Source organism: Apteryx rowi, unplaced genomic scaffold, assembly GCF_003343035.1.
Source record: "Apteryx rowi isolate R43461 unplaced genomic scaffold, aptRow1 scaffold_223, whole genome shotgun sequence".
NCBI classification, from domain to species: Eukaryota; Metazoa; Chordata; class Aves; order Apterygiformes; family Apterygidae; genus Apteryx; species Apteryx rowi.
Genome location: NW_020448564.1, coordinates 715,010 through 739,464, shown reverse-complemented (window position 1 = coordinate 739,464; position 24,455 = coordinate 715,010). Strand labels below are relative to the sequence as shown.

The following is a 24,455-nucleotide window of genomic DNA, read 5'->3' as shown; positions in this document are numbered from 1 at the left end:
AAAGCCTTTTTTAAACCAAAGATAAGAAGTGCTACAAAAAAACCTGTTCATTGTTAATCTTTTGACAGCAGTTAAAAACGCTAACTCCTGATTGTGGTGTAAATTCTAGCAAAGCAGCTCTGTACTGTCTTAGACTGTACAGACTTCTGTCTTAAACGCCAAGAACAGAATTTGTAACATAAAAAAATAATAACCTCCCCCCCCCAAACTTTAATCTATTTGCTATCTATGGTAACTTTGCCACAGTACTCCTAACAATTATGACATTTGTTTTAATGTCAGAATATGACATTTTGGAAAAAAATACTAAAAACTATAATACAGTTTAATTAAATGAAGTATTTTTTGCTAGACTCATTTGTGGCACCAGTACAGGCATTGTGCGCAGTAAGAAACCAAATCTTACAGAGTTCTTCAATAAGAGAAGTAGTTGCATGTAAAAACAAACAAACAAATGTTAACATTTCCTGGATTAGAGCAGACATTTTTGTATTTGTGTTTCCCAGCCATTAAAAAAAAAAACTCCCCAAACACTAAAAATCCAAGCTATTCCAAGATAAAAGATAATTTTAGGGGAAGATGGAAAATGGAAGATGGAAATAATAAAGAAAACATTAGATAATAAAATGTTATGATTAAAAAGTTACAATTCTMCAGTTATAGTTTAAAATATTTGAAAATATTGGAGGTTCTTTTTTATTTTTGTGCTGTGGCATTTGAGGATGGAGTTAGTAAGGAAAAAAAATTAAAGCATGTATGAGTGAAGCAGTTTCTTTTTAGTGACAGTATTCTTAAGTTACTGAAAGAACAGACAAAAGTATGCTTCTTTAAAGTAGCCTCTACTAAATAACGATCAGCTCAATCTGGGGATATTTTAAGGGTACCCTTAACATAAGAATGATAAAACTTATGGTTTATTTTATCACAACAGATCCAATTGTTTACTTTTATTTGGTTTCCAAAGAAATACTCTTAACTTGCCTATAAAAGCTAAAGCTATTTATCCAAGGAAAGTAACAGCCTGACAAACAATTTACATACACACAGATCTGTATAATATTGTAAAGTTTTGCGTATACAGAGCTTCAGGGCACTGTAGTAATGAAAATAACATTTATCAAACTATAACTCATTATTTTAATTATACCAAACCAAAACACTAAAGCAACAGTGTATTTAATTTTATCAGTGGGAAGCTAAGAATAAAGTTTCCCACACAAAACAAAATTATTATTCATCTGTTATAGGCAAAGCTGGAAGAACCAGCAACTTAAGGTTACTTGAACTTTTGATATAAAGAACTCTTAGAACTTGCTCAATTTTTCTGGCAAAAGTTATTTCAGACTTGCATCTTCTACTCTAGTTATTGCCTGAGGCAGTATTTATTTTATAACAGGTTTAAAAAAAAAATCATTCAGCTTCTTCTTACAAATATTTAGTTACAAAGTTCCAGGCCTGTCATGATCCATATCAGGAAATCTGAATTGAAGACCGGGGGGGGAAGGTGTGTGTGTGTAACATACTTTGCAGGTCTGGGAAGTGCTGCCTAAATCTTGCCAAATTACAATCTCTTAAAACAAATCTGTGTATATTCACTATATGCAGAGTATGGCACACAAATTCTCAATATTCTGTTACTACAAAGTATGCTCCATAAATTAAGGCTTATAACTAGTGTCACAGGAAGAATATTTTTTCCATGGTTGTTCTCGAAGATTACAAACTGCTGTTTTACTTGACCTGGAAGTTGAACAGAGACACACACTATTCCCTATTCCTTTTAATCCTTATGCTATACGCATCTGAGCTGAGAGCTGAACCAGGAATAAAAGGTAAGCAAAAAACAACCCTGGGACTTGCTGAACCACCAGACTGCAATATAGCAGGAAAAAAACCCAGGTGCATTTAATTTGAATCCACCATAATGTATATGCACAAACCAGGACTTACATTCAGGTATATCTTACTTTACAAGATACTAACTTATCCAGTGTAATATACTTTAAAAAACAGTTTAGAAGCCCTATGTTTGAAGCCATAGTTACGTGTTTTGTGCAACGAATAAAATACAAACACAGCATCTTGTAAAAATGCAGAAGTAAATCTGAAACCCTGTATTTGCATACACAAAGTGAAGCAAGTAACTTCATTTAATGCTACTGTGCATTGTATAATTAGACAAATGGTTAGCTGGCTCAATCTTGAACAGCTGTAGACTGCAAAAAGTTTGGAGGTATCTTGTAATTTTAATGGCAGTATGTGATTACAACCTTCCTCTTTGTCAGAGGAGGAAAAAAAAAACCCCACACAAGAGGTTGATATGTATATTGTAATGTAATAATCAGCTCTATAGCATCTACTTTTTGGCTATTAATCTTAGCGATCACAAAGCTCAAATACAGAGAGTATGCAGTTTGAGGCAAGAATCTGTTTACCTAAATACTGTACCATAGATTAGCACAAACTAAATAAGTGAGTTCTTAGAATGCGATAAGGATTATATAGCTCACTTTGCAGTGAGCTTTCAGTTAAACACATGTATACAGATCTCTGCCATTCAAGTTCAGTTACAGTCAAATTCAGACTGGTCTAAACTAGATATATTGTGTTCCAGTGCAAGTGCTCACGCTGACTCTAAAATGCAACTGTTATGTTTGATACCTTCTCATCCTCTGCTCCTGGCTTTTTAATGGTGTATTTCCTTAGAAAATACCAGTTATGTTTAGCAGCTCAGGGAAGTTGTATACTAGTTTTATTCATTTAAGATTGGCTTGGGGGAGGGGAAGGATGACATTTAACACCACATGCTGCACAAGGCAGAGCTTTCTCAGGATATGTTACAAAACAAGAGACTGCATGACCTGCTCAAGGTTACAGAATGACTCAATTGCTCACTCTGAATTAGAAACTGGTATCCTCCTGACTCCTGCATTTTCGCTAATAAAATAATACCACTACTGAACACTTATACAGTTCCTTTCATCACAGGATGTCAAAGGTCTTTATAAATATCAATTAAGCATTGCAACAACACTAAGTAGTATGTAAAACTTAATTCTGCACATGAGTAAACCCAAGCAAAGAATAAATAACCTATGTTCAAAGTCACAAGACAAGTCAGCAGTATGGATAGTAAATGGCTCTTGTCATTCAGGAGCGCTACACTAGAAGCGGGGACATAATTAATACTCCAATTGTTATGGGAGCAGTACAGTCCTTAGTCATCAATACATTAAGGTAGAACCTCACTAATACTCAATTCTGCAAAAATCACACTCGATTTCAGCCAGCATTCTCACAAAGACACTAAGCTTGGCTTCTTACTAACAGAGAATACAGTTCCRACGAGATATTTTGCAGAATTCTGATTTTCTTGTCTAGTAACTTTCCTGAGAGGAGATGGGTACTCATGCAAAGTTCTTTGGTACTTTTAGAAAATTAACACAAAGGTGAGACAATTTAAATATGAAATCAGACCCCACAAAGTAATGCATTTCTTATCATTCAATCATGAGCTTCAATAACTAAGAAAATGAAATGTCAATTTCTTTTAAGAACTCAATATCCATTTTCAAAAGAAGTAACACCTGAGTCCAAAATGAACGTCTTCAGTAAACTATATTGTAGTCACCACTTAATCGAGCAGTTTCATGATCTTACAACTTACTATAACATTTCCACACAAACATTTCCTGCTACAAATATTACTCAGTTACATGCTCTCTCCAATGACCATAACCATCATTAAGACATCAATCTATAACACTCAAAGTATAGTTCTAATCTGAAAGCCAACCATGCTAAAACACACAAGTCAATCTGCTTCTATGTGCTGCCATATTAGCAAATTTTAATGGCAGGATTGAGATTAATTTTTTTTGTTTAAAAAACACACCTGTGAACCTACAGAGAGGACTCCTAAGCAAAAAAGTAAACTCTTATCTCTTGCAAAAAATCCCTTCTAAATTCATTATGAAAATCTTATTTTAATAAGTCTGTAAAAAATATTTGAGATTTGGAGCAAGACTGCTGTTTTCTAAGCAAGGCAAAAAAAATCAAGTTGCACAGAAAACATTTACAGATTCACGTCACAGTGAACTCTGTTAGAAAAAGGGAATTTTGTGAAGTATATCAGTTTTTACAATGACTGTAAAAAAGTTAAATGAAAAATGGTGCAATCCATTTCACAATGATGTAACACAAGTTTTACTTCCCACCAAAATAACAAGGTTCAGTTAAGGCTGAAGATCAGAAAATTTCACCAAAATGGACCATAGACTTTTGCTTGTTATTGTTGTTGTATGGTGGAAACTGACTCTCTGGGCCAGGAAGACAGATACCACCATTACAATTTTATCTCAGGTTCTCTTATACCGCAAAAACAGAGAAAGATTCACTACCATGTTTTATACATGGCTTTCATTGGAAATAGACTGGGTCAACATGAATCAAATTTTCTTTCAGCTCAATTCTCTAAGAAGTAAGCTCAGAACACAGCTTTATTATTTGTCTGCTGCACGTATCCTGTGGCAAGTTTTCTATTTTATGTGGGATAACAACAAGTTGACATGACTTATCATTCAAGCATTATGCATTGAAGAAAAGATTGAGGGGTTGATGTGGCAACAGCCAGGCTTCAATAAATGGTCTTCCATACTCAACCGACCTGAGGTTTCTGGCAACATCATCTGTGTGCAGAATAAAACCTGTAGCCTTCATTTGGAATTCTGAGAAATAACAACTTGGCATCAATGGCCACAAATAACTGTTTTTCTTTTTTGTTTTTAATGGAAGAATCAGGAAAAAATCCCAAGAGTGCAGTTCTACAGCACTCTCCCTCCCCTTCGCTCCCCCACAGTAATTCTTTAGAAGCCAACAATCCCGAAGTTGCAGTTTTCCTGGATTAAACTGGCCAGTGGACCTTCATCAAAAAGGTCTTCAAGATCCTGATCAACTCATTGTCACTTAAAAGGAAGGCCAAGTTCAAGATCAAACACTGTTGAGATGTCCAGCTGTACCTGGAACCAGAAAACGAGTACCTTTTAATTTGCAGCCACAGAGACTCTGATTACATGAAAATTGGTAGTATATGCTCTCGAGGCAAACAGAGCTACTACACACATAGCCATCAGGCAATTAATTATCTAAGTTTGGAAAAGCACAGAGATGGGATCCTTTTGTTCTGATACAGTAATTCCAAGTCTATGTTTTGGTTCTAATTATGAGTCAAAGCCATTACTCAGTGCACATAACCATTTCTCAATACAGTTTTGTTATATATAGAAAGCTGTTGATCCCTAGCTTATATCTAGTATTATGTATAATGGATATCCTGTGCATAATGTGTTAACTGTGTGGCAGCATGCTCTCAGACTTCTAAAAGACATTCCATAGGTCAAGGAGGACTGCACATGAATGAGGGAATTAGAGCCATACTCTTACAAATTAGGGTTATACCTAGTGTTAGAGGGTCCAGCGTAGAAGACAACAACAAAGGCAAAACTTGGCATACTATTCAATATATTTTTTAATAGGCTACCTACTGCTGATTAAAAACTTAAACCTAATGAAACAGCAATGCTAAATCTTAAACCAGCTGTTTTGCAACAAAAGCTTTAAATATATTTGCCATTAAGCTCAGAAGTAAACTATCCTACTAGACACAATGTTGGTATGCATTTGAAGATACACTTCTTACAATATACAAACTAGCATAACCTTCCCCCCCTTTTGTGTGCATGTGGAGATTTAAAAGCTGATAGGAGTCACCTTGCTAAGTGAAATTAATCAGCAACCTTCTTCAACAGCTTTTAGAATCAAGTCTACACCCCCATTCATACAATGGATTGACATTTGTAAGCCATATACAGGATATTCAAGTGAGCACTTTTAACTGACCACACTCTCTTGTTTTGTTGAGTTAGGTGACAATTCGTTGTTTTGACATATGCAGTTATGGCAGACAAGCAGCGATTAGGTGTTGTTAAAGCCTCAGTGAGGGTGAGACTGCAGGCCCCACTCAAGAAACTAGGTAGGTTACAGTTCATTAAGTTCTCTCCTTGCTGCATTACTACAGAGCTTCCAAAGGCCAAAATGCGAGATGTATTTAATAAAAACAGATGTAAGTGAATAAATCAGATCTTATCTCCCTTTTTCACGTAGACTATTAGGACTACGCCTTGTTAGTTCTTAGAGCCAATTAAAATTTTGACTATGAAATTTGATACACTTTCAGTCAATAAAGAAAGTGCAAGTCTATTAAGTATACTTTGCTCAAAACTGAAAGATGCTAGACTTGATATCTATTTTTAAAGGAGCAAGACTTCAGGGGGGCTGAAAAACAATTATGTTTGACTGTTAGGGAACCCTGAAATGTGTAAAATATACAGATTTGCAAAGCTTGGTATGGAGGTGTTTGTGTCAGACGCATGCTTCTCACCCTCACAACCAGCTGGCCACCCTGTCTATCAATCATTATCCATTCAAAAGTGTCATTGACAAGTTATTACATAAAATATCATAACTCATTATTTTACATGTCATATGACTAATTAAGATGTAAGCTGAAATTATTCACTGGCCCATAGAATTAAAACTAGACAATTCTAAAGAAACTGTATAGGAAACAGGAAAACACAAAAAACAGCACAGTGCAAGACATGACTTGCTTTGACCTAAAGGAAACTAATAATCCTTCCTCATGAAGTTAATGAGGCAACTGAATAATTAAAAACTTCTCCAAACATTTCTCTTTGCATAATTATCTGATATTTTGAGAACTTAAGGAGATCTGATCATTTTGATGTAGCATTCCAAGAAAATAAGTAGTTAAGGTCTCAAAATGGCAGAGAGAACCAAATACCTTCACCAAGGCATGCAGCATCCAAAAGGATCACTTACACCCTTTCCCTACTACAAACGTCATTTTTGCCTGTCTTGAACTGTAAATTCTTTATTCATATTGAATGCTGCTCACTGTGCTGTATTAATACTATCGCATTGACAACCTCTATCAAAGATGATGGGGGGGGGGCCCCAAGGGAAGAGGAGAGGAAGGATAATAGATAAGTAACAGTTTTATTGCTATGTACCTTTCTAGATTTTAAAGACTTTTTTTAATTGTTGGTATGTTTTTAAAGAACAATTAATTGTAGACTGCTAGATAAAGAGTAAGATTTCATTTGACATAAACCATGCACCCCTCCCCTTCCCAATGAAGTATAGATTCTTACGGTAAAGAGTAAATTCTAAAGGCCAACACTAAATTTCTAAGCATTTTAAATCACAGCTCTATATTTTATGATATGACCGAGTACCTATAAGGAAAACTCCTTCTGTTTTAGGAATTTCCTAGAAAAACACATATAATGTACTTCAAAACATTAATTAAAAAAAAAAAATCAATAAAATTTCCACAAATATTTTAGAAAAAGAAAAAAAATCCACCCACTTTATTGCCATGTCAACAAGCACAACATATTGGCACATAACACTTGTAGAGAAATGCAAAAGAGCCTAAACTGTGTCTCACTATTCTGAAAGTCTGCAGTATCTCAGTCCCTTAATTTCTAATTTCCTCTTCATGTTTTAAATTGATTGGTTCCATTAACCAATATGGCAGAGAAAAAGAAGCATTTAATAAATGTCCCTATGCTTGTTTCTTTTCTTATCTGGAACTTTGTTTTTGGCAAGATAGAGACAGCATCAATTCTCTGTGGGAAGCCTTATCAGGGAGGATATTAGAATTTATGTCAAGAGCTTTGTAAGGTCACAGAAACTAGAACTGCCCAATTATGAACATATATTAAAAAAAACAAACAAAAACAAAACAAAACCCCACACACACACCCACACCACAGACAGACCACTCAGAGGATAAGTAGGAGAGACAGCACCATAGCTAAAATTAGAAATACCACTGTTTATTCATAATTTACTGATATTCATCAGTATCAAGAGCACCACAACTAGCAGCCATTGCTTTACAATGAAGCACTGTCCTCCTATATCACACACCTTCCTGATTTAAGTGGGAAAATATAAGCATTTAAGTATAGTAGCACTTCTTCCCTATCTGTACAAGTGATCTGAAAACTGAGACCCACTTAGTAGTATCTTATAAAAATGTAGAAATGTCACTTCCTGATACAAAAGGAAGAGAAAAATGTGGAAAACAGCATTCTACAGGTCATACAATCATACCTGTTTAGCAGTGTATTTAAAATTACCAGCTGAAATTTCTACAGAACAGGTGTTTAACAAGACTAATCAGAACAGAGAAAGAACTGCACCTTCATTCAGTTTAAGAAGTTACTGATGTAATGATATTAAAAAAGAGGAAAAAAAAAAGAAAAAAAGAAACTGGCCTCAATAGGTATGAGGTAGAAGTAAAAGAAGCTCYTGGAAACAGTTCATTAATAGGTGGAGAGAATTGCTACCTCCCATGTTTAATAAGCTGATGAGCTATTTTTGATCTTCTATTGTTACAGCCCTGATACTGTGCATCATTCCCTAACTGCCTTTTTTAAAAAGTTAACTTTATTTCATGCCTTCTGGAAATAAAGCATAGATTTAACTACCTTGTCTAGACATGAAACTCTTACTAATTGCTGAACAAACAAATCATTTCCTTATTTCTTAAGCAAAGACTTAAAAAAAGTTTAACTGGAAAGTGTTCAGTATATTATTGGGCATTTATCTAAACCAAGGATAGTCTCCCACCAGGAAAAGAATTTCTTTTAACCAAGCTGTAATTTCTGTGGAATTGACATTTGCCCAATCTTTGCAATTGCTCACCTAAGAGCTTTTCTTATTTGTATGGAAATAGAGTGGAAGGTAAGATTTCTAAAAGTTGACTGAGGATCTTCATTCCTTTTATCTCTTTCCAGGAATGATAATTTACAGTTTAAGTGAGGAATTTCAATTGCTGCTTATATCGCTCAAAGGTTTGGTACCAAATCTAAATTTAATCTGGTTTAAATTTTTGATTTCAATATGCTGCTTTTAATACAGTGGTTTCAGTTAACCTAGAAATTAACTTTAAAACTTTCAAAAACAGTAAATATCAATCTAAGGAGTGGATATATCTCATACTTGAAAATCTAGTAGCCATTCATATTGAAAAGCAAGGATTTTTTTTTTTTTAAACTACACACAACTATCAAAGAAAAAATGTCTTTTRTAAGCTAGGTCAGCACTATAACATCTATATTCCAAAAAGGAATTTCAGAAATAAATTTACGTTGATTCACAACACGGAAATTTGCATCAGAAAGTTTTATCAACATATTAAGAGTCAGAGACACCAGGAACTTGCAAACCATCTACAACATGGTTGTGGTTAATTTTCCAGACAGGCACCACTCCTTTTTCTGCTATGGAAGAGTGAAATGAGCTGTAAAGTAAGAGGTAAACCAGAAAAGAATCCACCACAAAGAAACCACTGAACTGCCACCTAAAGGACAGGAGCACAGAAGAGCACCACCACAATGGTATATAGACAATAAAAATGTAAAGTCACAGGGGGTGGAAATTTTAGTGATATATAGGAAATTTACCATTTAAGACCTTTCTGAAGTTCTTGAATTGAACTGATTTGCCATGTTAAATTCYGAACCCAAGCAGTGTTTACTATTTTTAAGTAATTTTTGCCCCCTTACATTATGTAAAATTAACAGCTTGTTTTTAATTAAAAATAAGCATTTCTAGAAGTACATCAATTACATCATGAGATACAATGAAATTCATAAAACTTCCAGAAATGACCCACTTCAAAATGTGACAGATATTTTTCACTTCTGAACATTAGAGAACATATACTCTTCTTAAATATCAGTGCTAACACAGCAGATAGCTAGATCAAAACTATTTAAGATATTCAGTGTATACATTCCTTTAACAGTTCTGGAGGTTTCCTGCTATAAATTCATTTCTACCTCAGCTGACAGAATTTAAGTCTGCCAATATATCTGAAGACTCCTCCCATCTTTACCCCTTTCTATCTACTACTAATGAATTTTGTAAAGACATGGAATAGAGCAGTTTAACTTCTTAGATGCTAGGGAAAAAATGGTGTACCACACTTGACAGGAATATAAGATATACACTGTTCCACAAAAAGTGCACTGCTAATCTATTCAGTTAAACCATCCCTCTATCCTCTTTAAGAAACGTGGCTTAAAATAAAGACAGGTCAACTCTTTGTTACTAAATAAAGCTGAAGGTTAGAATGCATAAGCTGGTGTGGGAGACTATTTCCTGCTGAAAGAAAAGCTCTTTAAACACCAGACCCTTAAATCTAATTTGTCAGCTTATTGTGCCCGTGTGCAATTTCAGTGCAAAGCTTCCATCTTCCTAGGAAACCACTGTATTGACAAAATGGACAATGCTACTTAATGAAGAGGTTAGCATGACTTTACAAGTGAAAGCATTAGGGAATGCAATCACTCGCAAAAACATCTGAAATTTCAGGTGAAGGACCAGACTTTTAGGTTGAATCAAGTCCACCTGTGCCACGCTGGAAGTGCCTAATGGACCTATGGGTGTCAAAATTATAATTGATATACTGCTGATGGCAACGAGGAAAGTGTAGCAGGTAAGAATCACCGGGTTGTTCTTACGCTCTTTCCAAAGAGAATATAAAGCATACTGGGCACCATGGAAAACAGCATACTTAGTTAAATGAGCCTTTGTTAACCTCACTCTTACTACCACATTCTTCTAGAGGGAGGAAGAACCATCCTATCCTGTCACTGAAACTATCTTTACCTGTTTGAATTAAGGGGCTGCACAAGTCAGAATGAAACATAATCAGCAGGGTCTCTCACAGACCCTACATCACAAGAATCTTGCCCATAATGTTATTTCAATTGGTGACTTGGAAATACTCTACTTTAGCTGTATACTGATGAGTGGCTGAGTTTACAGTATTTCTGGAAGACCTGCTGGGGAGAACCATACAGTTTAATTACAATATATTACCAGCCCTAACAGGAGAATAAAGCAAGAACTGCCACAACAACGTCAATCTCTAAAATGGCCCAAGCTTGAGTAATAAACCTGACGGACATCCAGTTTAAATGTCTTCTGAACCTACAACCAAAGAGAACTGGGATTTATGAACACCAGAATAGCTGAAAATGAAAGGGAAACACTTTCTGCACCAATTCCCACTTGGCTCAGTTAGCACAGGGGCACACAAAAGAGGAAAGAGAGGAAAAACAAACAGTACACTACTGTAATACTCAGATTAGTTCTTGTAATTTTTATAACTACCAACAAAAAGTTTTAGATACAGCCTCAAACTGCACTAGTGAGATGCAGTCGCACAGAAGTCAGAGGACACATGGGGGAGGAGGAAGGGAGAGGAAGGAGGGCTCAAGTGCTTCATCCCTCAGGAATGTGAAATACTTTATTGTCAAGCCTTCAATATTTGGATTTCTTTCTGGAACTACCTCACATTTTATTTTCCACAGAAAAAGAGAAARTTACTTCCAGGTAAAATATCTGTTCTAGGTTTGGGTTTTTTTCATCAGCTAGGCTACATGTTAATAATTTAGGAAAGCACCCTTACTATACATTTCTTGCAAACTGTGGTCCTGTGCAAATGGCATGTAGATAAAGAAAATACACCTGAGAAAAGAATCCAAAGCTAACTTTACTACTAGAGTTAATAGGGTTTTCCATGAAAAAGGAAGTCCCTTTTACTGTCAAAACGGATTTGCTTATCCTTGTCAAGATTTTTAACAGTACAGAAAACTAACTCTCAATAGTGCTGTTCATCCCATAATAAAAGGTTTAGGTCAAAGTCTCTGGCCTAAAATAAAACACTTCAAATAACCAAAACTGTCAATAAAAGGATGATCAATACAACCTACTCGAAGCTAAGGTTCTACTCCAGGCAGGAAGGAAATGTCAGACTCAATGAATCTGCAAAGGGTTCTTGCTTTTTTCTATGTATTACACATGAAAGCCTCGTCTCATACCACAGTGAAGGATAACAATATTTAAAACCTCATAAAAATTCCATGCATGTTAAATACAGAACGTGAATTTAAGTTTAATAAACAGCTACTACAGGAAGATTTTCACTTCTATTTTATATCAAGGAAAATCATCTATTTTTCAGTTTTGTTTTGTTTGTTTTTTTATATTGAGATATATCAAGGTAGCATGCAGAGCAGCTTTTAGGTCCTCAATTCCTCTATCCTCAGCAAAAGCCCTCAAAACCCTGCACTATGCTTTGTTATGATTTATGACCCAACGACATTAAACTCCACAACCACTGAACATAAGTTTTAACACGCAAAGGAACTCTTAGCATTTGGAATTTTCAGAAAGGTGAAACAGAGAATTCCATAATTTTACCCACATTATAATCTTAGTTAAATCAGCTTTGTTCCCATGAAGCATTGGGGGCTGGGTGGAGAGGGGAGAAGGGGAAGCATCATGCTGCTTGCAATTCAGTACAGCTGTGTGTTGCTGGCTTGAGCCCCAGGCCAGAAGCCAGGAACTTCTGAGTTCAAATCTGGCTCTCCCACTGACTTGCTGTGTGGCCTTCAGAGAGCCTCTAAATTTCTCTGCTGCCCCTCTTCAATCTGTATGCCTACCTTATTGAAAGGCATTTACTTTGTTTGTGCAGGCTCCTCCACAAACAAAAGTGAACTGTCTTTGAGAACATTTTTCACTACAGCTTTAGGGGTTAGGGGGGCTTTTAGGGGCTAGGGCCTACTAAATCTCCRTATGTCAGCTGATCTCTGGTAGTTCGTAACAACTGTGTAAGTGCAGATATCCACATATGCACACGCATATATACACACAGAAGTATCAAAAGAAAAGTGTAGTAAGTTGGAAAATAGAGAAGTAATCATTTCAAAATTCACTTAAAAAAAACTCAAAAAACAGGATGAAAAAATGAAATGGAAAGAGTCAAGTTAACTGCCATAAAGCAGTTTAGACTGACAACGCAGAATAACTTACAACCTTGTTCCTATTAACTTGCTTTACATTGTCAAACAACTAACTTCAGGTTAATCAGCTGAACCAGCTATCATATCTGTTTTTAACAGATAATATTAGATACACAGGGTACACAGTGCTTCAGCTCAAGCAATTGTAACTACTAATACTTTAAAATATTACTTTAACAATGGAAAACTGGCCTAGAAAAGTGCAGGAAAGAAAAGGATTTATGTTCAACTGAGTTACTTAGCAATAACTGAAAAATCATTTAGTACCTAAGTTTTCTTAAGAAAAAGCTCAAGGGAAGTTACCTAAACTTAAGCTGACAACATACTTGCATATCTACTGTAGAACAGTTTCACTTCAAATTATCTGACTGAAGTGGAATCCAATGGAGACTGACATGAGCTAACCTCAACTTCTTTTCCTAAATTCCAAATGAACCAGTCATACAAATGCAGCTGATCACCTTTAAAACAGCATACACTGCTTTTAGGTCAACCCCCTAGAAGAAAACTTAAGGTTTTTGGTTTGATTTGGTTTTCATCAAGGAAGGCTGACTTTCCGTAACTTAACCTGTTTGAGTATCCATGGCCTAACCCTGGAGAGTTAGCTTAGATTAACAACAACGCAGATCTAGTCATAAGATATATTAAGGTGTCAATGTAAAGCCTCGACTCTCACAAAGTTTAGCCTCCATCTGCTATCTCATTTTAACACCACATTCATCATGTTTACCTAACACCAGATATAAACACACTTCCCACAGTTTTTCTGTACCAGGACACTGAATTCATTTGYGGAAAAAGGTAAAACAGTGACTCCCAAATAACAACACAGCAGAGTAAACTAATTCAGAATACTGCGTTATTTCAGGATAGAAACATACACACAAGGACTTCATCAGAAACAACTGTTCCGGAATAGCTTCTGTGCAAAGGTAAGGCAGTTTAACACAAGTTCAAATAGCTTTTGCACAATGAAGACTAAGCTGGTTCTGGTTTTCTGCTGAGAATTACCTGCATATTAAGACTTCCGAGTCTCTATCCCAGGTCACATACTACTAATTTCTGCTATATTCCAGTGCTTTTCAAATCATATTTGTCGATTTTAAAATGTATCTCTTTTCCTGATAAAGTCTGGAAAGTTAAAGAAATACTTAAGCGAAGAAGTACATGTAAACAATTATTAAGAAGATTAAATCTTTATCCAGATGAGATTTTGTTTTCAGTTTCCTACATCACACTACAATCAATAGGTTTCCACCAGATGAAGCAATCATGAATGTAACAGCAAGGCTACCATATTGATTAGCAAGTGCTGTTACCAGGGTAATCTAGATCTGGTCTGAATAGGATTACATGACACAGGTAAAAACAAAATAAAATGAACAAAAATAACCCTAACACCTTGTTCAGATTCTTTCCTTCAGCACTGTTTGATCTGGTAAAGGCACATCAACTGAAATGATCTGAACTTGGCCTGTGAAGGAATGGAAAATATATTTCATGTTGTAACATGAGAATATTTCATTTAAAATTCCCATTAATGCTACTGTAAGTGAGTTCAGTAGCACCAGCTGGAGCCTTCTTTTACACAAGGTCCAAGACAGCTTTGGAGATTTTACTTCAGGTTAACCATGTATTCTCAGAGGCAGTTTGAACCTAGTCAACATTTAGATTCCAACTGGTGCACGTGAACTTGTGATCCCACCTCCAGGAAAAAAAAAAAGTTAGATGTAAAATAAAACACATGTGTAACCTAAATAGAAAATTGTCTACTCTTAATAAATCCCATTTTTAACCAATTCTTAACCCTCCTCCTCCCTTTTTAAAGTATCTACCATGGAAGATCCTTTGAACAAAAGGATGGGGTAATAATGCTAATAGTACCCAAATGAAGCCTAAAAAATATAGGAAAGGAGTTTTTAAATATATTTTTAACTATGACATTAAAGAATAATTTTTAAAAAATTCTACAGGGATCAAAACATTTAATGACTATTTTCTGTTTCACAGGATGACCAGTTCTGGATGCACATAGCAACAAGCCAGGGCAAGATGCTAGGAGAGGTCTGCTCCTCTCCCCCCACTTTTTTGCTGTATATAGAAAGTACCCATTTTCAAATTTGCTGAAATCAAACCCTCTCCAATAAGAGGAAAAATAGCCTGGAAAGAATCGAACAAGACTTACTGAATAAGAATTTCCCAGTACTGAAGTACCGAAATTCACCTATATGTTGTGATCAAATGAACTACCATTCCCATGAATCGTGCAAAAGACTATGCACAATTGTACTGTATTCCGAGTTAGCAAAATGACTTATCAGAATACAGAGTCTTGCTTTATTTGATGAAGTTCTCAGCAGTCATCCCCCACTTGCTGAAGAAAGTGGTTTTGTCAATAAGTATATCTAGACAGTATCAATACAGAATTACATTATGTTAAACAGGAACGGAACCTAGTATGATTGCATAACTGAAATTATACACAATTAAAAGATACAAATGCTAATACAGAAGTTGCAACAAGAACACTAACTCTGCTACATTAAGATTTCTAATGTAATTCACATAGCGTATTTTACTATAAACAGCAAAATTTAAACCAGAAAAAAAGTGGAGGAAACATGGAAGATAAATATTTTAAGGAAGGTTTAAGCGACATAGGACACTGCATCCTGGAGAACTGGATGGCTCAGGCATAATCAAGTCAGCAAATGTAGACTGAACCATGATGACAACACATTTGTGTGTATTTGCCATAGAGCACATGTAAAATGAGACAACTGAGCTTAACACTAATTAGTGGCTAAGTGACATTAACTGATACATATTTAACCTTTCCTGTTTTTATATAGGTCAACTAGCCCAAAAGCTCAAAACCTACGAAGGCTACTGTGTGCACATGCTTAAACAGCTAAACTCAGGTAGTCTCACTGAAGTTGAATTTATGTATGCATGTATGGAGGTTATGTATATGGAGGCTGGGGCCAACAACCACTGTGAAATTACAAATGGACAGTAGTTTATGATTATGCTATGCTAATAAGACCTTAAAAATACTAGTGAGCATGCTAGAAGTTATTTTTCCAATCACTAAATATAAAAAAAAGCAACCCCCTCCCCCCAACAAACCCAAACACACACAGATACAGGAAAAACTTTTCTAATTCACAAGTTCTGCTTGAGGGCCTGCAATATGCAGTTTCCTGATCCAACTGTTACATCTGTATCAGTACTTCATCAAGTCCTAAGCCTATGCCTACTAAAGGCACTGGGAATAACACCCACACTTCCCTTGCTTCATAATTTAAGCATACATGATGGAGTTTCATGCACTTCATTAAAGGAGCACAGGAAATCAAGGAGTTAAAAGAACAGCAACCTTCAGTTAAAAATACTCTTGCCTTTCTGCATTTTAGTTGCTGAAGTAACTGTCCCGTTTTAAAGCACACCTAGCTATGATGGAACTCAGTGTCAAAACACTTAATCTAAACAACTGATTATTCATTTGCAGAATATGTAGTGATGTGGCGTAGCACACATGTGCATGTGTTTTTATATACACACACACACATATATATGCATGCTAAAATATTTTTTGCTAGCCTACTCCCTGTTATGTTTTGCTGCTCTTTTCAAAACTATCTCCAAATCTGTTGACCTCCCCTACTGTTGAAAATGCCCCAAACTTAAAGCCTCACAAGTACCATCCTAAAAAGGGAACCACTCTCCTGATGGCATGAAATACAACAGTTATGCCTTTAATGCTTTGTTTTGATTTTGTTGTAGTAAATTGCAAGCCTAAATTTCACTACTAAAAGTCCCAATTTAACATAAATTTGTATTAATACTAGTGCTTTGTACTTTTATGGCATTTTCCCACCCAATGATATCTAAGCACTTTTAAGTCATTTTCTAGTCCTAACATATACAAAAAAACATTTACTCAAATCTGGACACAAACTGCAGCACAGGAGCAAATAGTACTYGGCTCTCATACTTACCACCTGTGGGTTTAAACACGACTCCTCATTATTTTCTTCTCTCCAGATTTATTATGTATTAACACACATTTTTCCTTGCTGAATTTAACTCTTGTTTTGATTTATTCTGCCTTTAAAAATCATCTCATGTTTTATTACTGCACCTTTTCCTGGGTACCTGCAGTAACTCCAGGGTTCGTATCTCATTTTACGTTTCCCGACATGACTAAACTGGCTAGTTAAAAATAGTCCTGGCATTATACACTGAAGGAGGATCAAGGTTTGTTTTTTCATTTGCCCGTACTATAATATCTAAATACCATACCAATCAGTTCTTAGTCGTGACTTTTCAGAAATGATTACAATTACAAATATACAAAGGTAGTAGCACCAGAGCATCTCAGCCCTTGACTATAATCCTAGCATACTGTATACAAGCAAAGAGCAAAATATCCTTTAAAACACCAATGTCCACAAAGCTTTAGGAACTCTCTTCAAAGGAGCTTGATGGCATTATGTAAAAACATACTAGATTTTGCATATATTCAGGTTGCTCCTGAAACATATGCCCTGTCTCTACAAAAAGAAAAAACCCTGTATTGTCTTCTAGTATTAGAAGTACAACACACAAAAGAGAAAAGTGATTTAAGTAGTGAAAAGTGTTAAATGGACAGCTCTGAAGCTGGAATTCACTACCACAGACACAGAAAGGCACCATTTCTCTCTCTAGTGTCCTTCAAAACAATTATGGCACCATCACTATAACAAACTAGAAGGGTATTTTTCATCTCCATGATGCTTTCGTGTTTGCTCTCAATCCTGAAACAGCCAAAAGTGTGATCTTGACACCTACCTTCAAATATCATTTGACAAATGAAATACAGCATATGTAACCATACCAACTAAATTCCAATGTCACATTAGCAACTAAAACTTGCTGTTTCTTGAAATAAATACTGAACTTTCCTTGCTTTAATAATCAATAGGTCTTCATATTTACCTAAACTGAAATTTACATCTGTTTATGAGATATAATTTAGCAGCAACAATTATAGCCAAATATTTAAACTTTAGTCACCGAAGATATAACTATTTTCTTCAGCAGCACTTTTCTAAGCAAAAGGACACCTTACTCCACAGAGAAGCATCTTATCCTTGCCCAGAGGTTACATGCTACCCTTTACAAGACTTGTGGGAAGGTTACAAAGCTAGAACTGAGACACCCACCCTGATACCCTTGGTAGAAATCTGAAGTGTAGCTTGTTAGAACCGAACATCTCAAGTATCTTATTTTCCTGTCTCGAATCTTAACCTGTTTAAATAGAAAACTGGTACTTAACAAGCTGGAACAGCTCTTCTCAAGGAGCTAGTTATTTTGTTAAATCAATTAAAGCAGAAAAATCCCAGAAACTTTTTAGTCATAAAACAACTGTCAGCAGAAGACCCTACCAAACAGRCTGATACCATCAAATATTGCCCAAAATTACTGTAAACTCAACTTACCACCTTCCATCCTACTCACCAAAAGGAAAAATTTTCCACAGTGACCAGAACTAAGGAAATCTGCTTCATGGTGTCAGCCTCAACTAGTTTTCCCAGGGAAAACTGGGAAAGGCACCGACAAAAATTCTCCTTCGGACAGAATCTCTAATGTCCAGCTGTATACTAAGTCACATTATGGATTTTTGTTCATCTGCAGATTTGGATGCTTTCTCCTCTATTCAGCCATTTATTCATAAATAAAAAATAAAGGTCTCAAAAGGTTAAGTTTTGCTGGAATCAGCCAGCACAGACTCTATTATGTTAGGAAGTTCCCCCCCCCCAAGCAAGGGAAAAAAATTCTAAAAAAAAAAAAGCCACTGAAAGTAAGCATACTGATTTTTCAGACACTTGATTTGTTTTTCCTGAATTTTTTCCCATTAGAGGTGTATATTGAAAGTCAATGGTAATAAGACTTTTCTTGTCAATTATTTCTCAAAAATCTCTTGCACAAAACTCCAGGGGCTCTGCTGGCTGCAGACTTCACTGTAGTTTTCAGTCTACTAAAATCGTGTGCTTTGGGAAAGGACTTTCTGATTGCTGTACGTACCAATAACAATTGGCATACAAACACAAATAGAAAAATAAGCAAAATAAGCTTTCTAAGCCATTGTCATCACTGTAAACTAAAAGGAAAAAAGCCCCCTTCCCCACTTTGGCAAGCTTCAAACTCAGATCTAGAAATCGCAACTCGATTCGGGTCCCTCGAAATTATTCTGATTTTTTTTTAATGTTTCCTTTGTATTAAAGGAACATACTGAATGCAAATGGTACTGAGAATTGTCTACACTTGCACTCTTAAAATCCTAGAATTTTACAAGCTGCAGAACACAACACACCCTGCACTAAGACGCTATAGGTCAAAGACACTTATATGAGGAATTATTTTAATTGGTTCTTTCTATTCATAATGTTCTTTCCCAGCAGTCTACTTGAATGTTTGATAGACTACATACTGGAATCACTTCTAATATTCTCAATAGTTGCTTTTTGTTTGATCCATGACAGGTCCTATAGTTATAAGCAGTCGCAATTATTGGAAAATATCCTGTTTTTCACCTTCCTAATAATCAAGGTATATTAGTATTTACATGATTTGACAGTGTGCAACAGAGATGATGATGCATGAAGATGAAAAATATGCAGGAAAGGCAAGTATTTTTCTAAAGCACAGATTCTGAGGAGGCCAAATCCTACAGTATTGCCAACCCAGGACAAAATTTGTTTCTCTTACTTCCTCAGTTCAGCCACCAGGCTATAGCAAATATTGCCTGAACTACATAATTGGTGTTTTGGCCCAATAGGTATCAAATCCCACAATACGACAACTTAAAAATTATATTTGAGAACGGTACTAATCTCTGACTGTTTGTCAACCAACAAGTATAGTCAATGTATTCTGGCTACATTAGGATCTCCACTAAGCCCAAGAATGCCCTGAATAACAAAAGCAGATTCAACTATCAGGTTGCATCAGGTCAGGCACAGATTTTTATAATACTCTCTCACACAGATTCATGCTAACGACAGAGGGTGGAATCCAGGTTAGTTCATTAACCGTAAGTGGGTAGAAAGTATGTTATTTTAATCATGAATTGGGTAATTCACTACTATCAAACTTCGAAAGACAAAAATTATCAGCACAATACACTATATCAAATTTGAGTGGAGTTCATTTTCTATTGGCTACAACACCCTTGCTCAAATTTAAAAACAAAAAACACCTCTAATTTTCATGGTAGTCTTAGTGTAAGGCAAAATTATTTCAAATATCTGCTAGCCTAGGAAAAAAAAGAAGCCTGATATATACTATTATCAACCTATAACTAGGACAGCTAGATGCATCTTCAGGAAACATAGTCAAGCATCTGTCTACCATTTGTATTTAACAGGGTGGATGAAAGGCCACAAAGAAATACAAAATATGACCCATCTAGCAGGTTTGCAAAGTTGACCTGCTAATCATGATCAGTGCACACGCGTGCAGGGGCGTGCACACACACACACACACAGAGTAATCTGAAAGCAGATTCACATTAAGATGCGATTTTTTTCCATAATTATCTGCTGCCCAAACATTCAGCTACAAAACTATCAGAGCACAAGGCCTATCAGAAAGGGAAGAAGAACGTACACCGCCACGGAGAAAAATTTTCACTTAACCCCACAGAAAGGAGCATTACATCACACTCTTACAATGCAGGGGGAGGGGCCTGCTCTCAGAGAGCAAGCTTCAGCTATTTCCCTTTAATTTTCTGCTTGGTTCTGGGAGATGCAAAAAGAACTTCGATTTAAATTTTCAGTAACATAGAATATTGGGGGGGGGGGGACGCAGGAAAACACAGCTTTTTACCTGTGCTTACTAACGCGCACATACCTGCTTCCTAACGAATGCGGCGCAGGAGGCTGCAAAACAGAAGTAGCGCCCAGCACCCCGCAGCCGTGCGCGTGCGGTCCGAAACACCCGACACGCGTTTTGTCGGGCTCCGGACTCCCGCACCGCGGCCCGGCCCGGCGGGGCAGGGCGGTTGCAAAGGCAGCAGGGGCTGCCTGGCACGGCCGCTCCGCGCCCGGGCTGCCGCCTTCGCGGGGCAGCACCGCTTGGTCCCGCCGAGGGCCGAAATAAGGCATCTGGCTGCGCGGGGGAGGGGAGCGGAGCGGAGGGCGCGGAAGCCCGCGCAGGAGGCGCCCGGCGGCGGCTCTGCCTTTTCCTCGGGAAGGCTCCCAGCGCAGGAAGCCTCCCCAGCCCCAACCTCGCCACCCCGGCCTGGCGTCGTAAAGGCTCGGGTGCGTTATTTTCGTGTCGTTCCCCCCCCCCCCTTCGCCCTAGGACGAGTGGCCTGGTGAGAACACTTCCCCATCTGTCCCCTCGTCGGACCCAGCAGCAGAAAAAATGCAAACCCGCTTGTATATATGCAAATTTTTGCAGCAGATTTAAGAGCTTCGGGTGCTGTGGGGAAGAAATCTCTGTTTAAGGAGCCGGTATTTAAATAAAACAAGATTTTCAGTACTGTCTTGTACTTCGCCAGCTTGGAAAATACAAACCATCTTCTGTAATTTGCATAAATGTTTTAAATTACAAATCTCTTCGAAATCTACCAGACATCTTCTTAAAAAGCTAAAAATCCAGTCAGAGTGCTTTACTCGTAGAAACAGACCGCATCTCAAGCACGCTAGAAAACACACCTCTGCAAAACCACAGATGAAAACGGTCAGCTCCGGCTCTTAAAAATCTAATAGTTAAAAACAATAATAATAATAAAATCGAAAGGCGCTACTAACCTCATAAAGTGCAGCAGTGCTTAAATCCAGCGAGTTGAGGCATACAAGGTAGAAATGGAAATGAAGAGATCCAAAAATGATTCTGTATTTGTTTTCTTTTTCAATTTCAAATGTTCAGAAACCAGCAGAGACTCTGTCGGCCATTTTGGCTTGAACTCCCTCCCTCACTCTCTCCCTCTCCCTCCCTCACTCTCCCTCTTGCTCTCTCTAAAGGAAGAAGCTTTTTGTGACCTTCAAATAGAGGCAGGTCATGTGACTCGGGGCGGGCTGTCAATCAGCAGCGGGGGCCGGCCCACCTCCCGCCTTAAAGGGGACGCGTCCCGTCCGCGCCGCGGAGAGCGCTCCTCCCCGCTTGCCCGCCACCGCGCTCCATTTTCCTCCACTTACCCGTGAAGGCAATGCATAGAAAGGGTAAGATAGTTAATCGATCTCAGTATGGAGGGGTATTAAAAAAAAAAAAAAAAAAAAAAAAAAAGGGGAAAGTGAACAAACATATTTTGGGATTTTTTTTTTTTCAAAAAAAAAAAAAAAAAAAAAAAAAAAAGAGGGAGAAGGGAACAACTCATCTGGAGGGTTTTTTTTTTTCCAGCTAGCTAAAAATGAAACTGCTAATTATGCTAATTCGACATTACAGTTGCACAACTGATAAACGATAAATCATGAAATGTGTAAGTGCCAACAGGCAACGCTCAAGTCTTCTGCAAAGTACCTGGGAACATCTGACCCTTAGCACTTACCTCAAGAGGAAACAACATTTTTAAGTACCACCCCATCTTGATTCAAGGACAACATCTTCAGTCCCCAGTTGATCCAGATTGTAACCCAAGTGTCTAGACAACATGCGCACAAACAAACCTGAGATCCAGGTTCAGATGTGCAAAGGAAGACTCTCAGGAGCACAGAGCAAGCTCTGAGTCTACCTTAGAGCCTTGGCTTCTTTTAAGTCTCAGGCTGCAACATGATCATTACACAGACATTTGATAGTCTCTTCTCACAATTTCCATGGGTAAATTCTCCAACAGTTGAAATAGAGAATCCCAGTACGTTGCAACATAAAGAACTGCAGGATATGCTTACAGACATTACCTTGAATGTGCAGAAAAAGTAAAGTATATATTAATGCAGGCATTATTCTGCAGTGAGGAAACCTGCACCTTAGTGAGCTCAAAACAGGTAACAAATGCTTGAATTAACTGTGCAATGAAAACATGCCCTGTGAGAGCTGACAGCAGCTCAGGAAGCTGACAGAGGCAGCCTTGGTATTGAGCGCTTGCACTTCAGAATTTAATTCTGTAAATTGTTTTGCACTAAGTTAAAAAAAAAAACTGAAAAAACAACATGGAAATAAACGAAGTTGAAAAATTTAGGGGGGAACACTGTGAGCTGGCGTTTTTTAGGGAGTGAATTTGGGGAGGGGTGGAAGCTGCACTTATTAAATAGAATAAAAAACATTAGTATGTATTATTGTACTATTTAAATCATTGACTAAACATTGTGTTTCAAAAGTCTTCAGGAGGCTATGAGTGGCTAATACAGTTCAGGTTGTGACAAGCTTGGCTCCCATTATCCTCAATAGTAAAAAGATACAGAAACCAGCCCAAACTCCAGAATGGGGATTCCCCCAGTGTGGGGGATTCTTCAACAGGACTAGAGCACGCACGATTAGCTCCCATGCCCGTCTCTGCAGGCTCATTAAACTCTGGAAATGGCTAAAGCATGTTGCATTTACAGGTACTGAAATAAAAGTAGATAGCTGCTAGCTGCTCAGGCTGCTCTGCTCTCTGAGATGAAACAGAGAATCAGCCCGCTGGAGGTAACAGCTTGCTGGTGCTCTGTGGTGGGGCTAATCCAAACACCGCAATTTAAAGAAGTGTGGTGAAACATCAAGGAACGGATTCTTATTTGCAGCAAGTCCCGAGGAGTACAACACAGTTGCTCTGGATATCTAAAGACAAATCCCAGACCAACAGCTGGATTTACAGAGAGTTTCATAAAAACAAACAAAAAACCCCAGCTGAAAGACTAGATCCACTATTGCAACTGCATGTTCTATAGATGTCTTCACACCGAGTGTGAGAGCATGTATTAAGCTACAGATACAGGTAAATTTTACTCTCCTCCCCCCAAAAGCCAAACTGCTTACTCAGATCTATAAATCCTCTTAACTTTAGTAGGGCTTGATAGTTCTCCATTCTGAAGTCCAAGAAACTTTTCTTTCAAGGAGCTGATAATACTGTGAAGACTTTAAGGACTTTAAGCAACAAGCACTCGCTTGTGTTGCTGTGCATCAAGTGCAAACCATCTAGAACTTCGTATTGCAAATCTTCAACAGGCAAAACTTTTTAAATGGGAACACTTTTTTTCAGGACAAACAAGTAATCACTGAACCAAAAATATTTATAATGGCTAGTGTTGGCAATTCTCAAATAATTGTAGCAGGGACAAAACATCTTGGGGGAACATTTAGCAGTCTGTTAAAAATGTATGTGCAGTGGGCATAGATTTTACCTTGACTAGTTTGTCTTCTGTAAAGAATGGTGGATTTAACTCCATTGACAATGTGAAAATTATCCATGTTTTGTCTCCTTTAAAATGTTATTTGTAAGCTACTTCAAAATCATTATTTTAATATTAAAAATGCATTTTTTTTCAATTAAGCCAACAGCTGAAACACACCATTTTTGTC

At 37.1% G+C, this 24,455-nt stretch overlaps 2 long non-coding RNA genes across 3 annotated transcripts; one reads left to right on the top strand and one right to left on the bottom strand.

The window, feature by feature from the left end:
* The first annotated feature begins 612 nt into the window (after positions 1–612).
* On the top strand, positions 613–16,004 carry LOC112965754. 2 transcript variants are annotated; one of them, XR_003253380.1, is made up of 3 exons: positions 613–1,832; positions 10,471–10,594; positions 14,979–16,004. It is a non-coding gene; the product is annotated as an uncharacterized LOC112965754 (long non-coding RNA). The 2 variants fall into 2 exon arrangements; XR_003253379.1 differs by lacking the exon at positions 613–1,832 and adding an exon at positions 9,364–9,491.
* LOC112965753 lies at positions 3,600–21,959 on the bottom strand. The gene is made up of 2 exons (XR_003253378.1): positions 21,770–21,959; positions 3,600–5,018 (listed from the first exon to the last, which is right to left on the bottom strand). It is a non-coding gene; the product is annotated as an uncharacterized LOC112965753 (long non-coding RNA).
* Between the last annotated feature and the right edge of the window lie 2,496 nt (positions 21,960–24,455).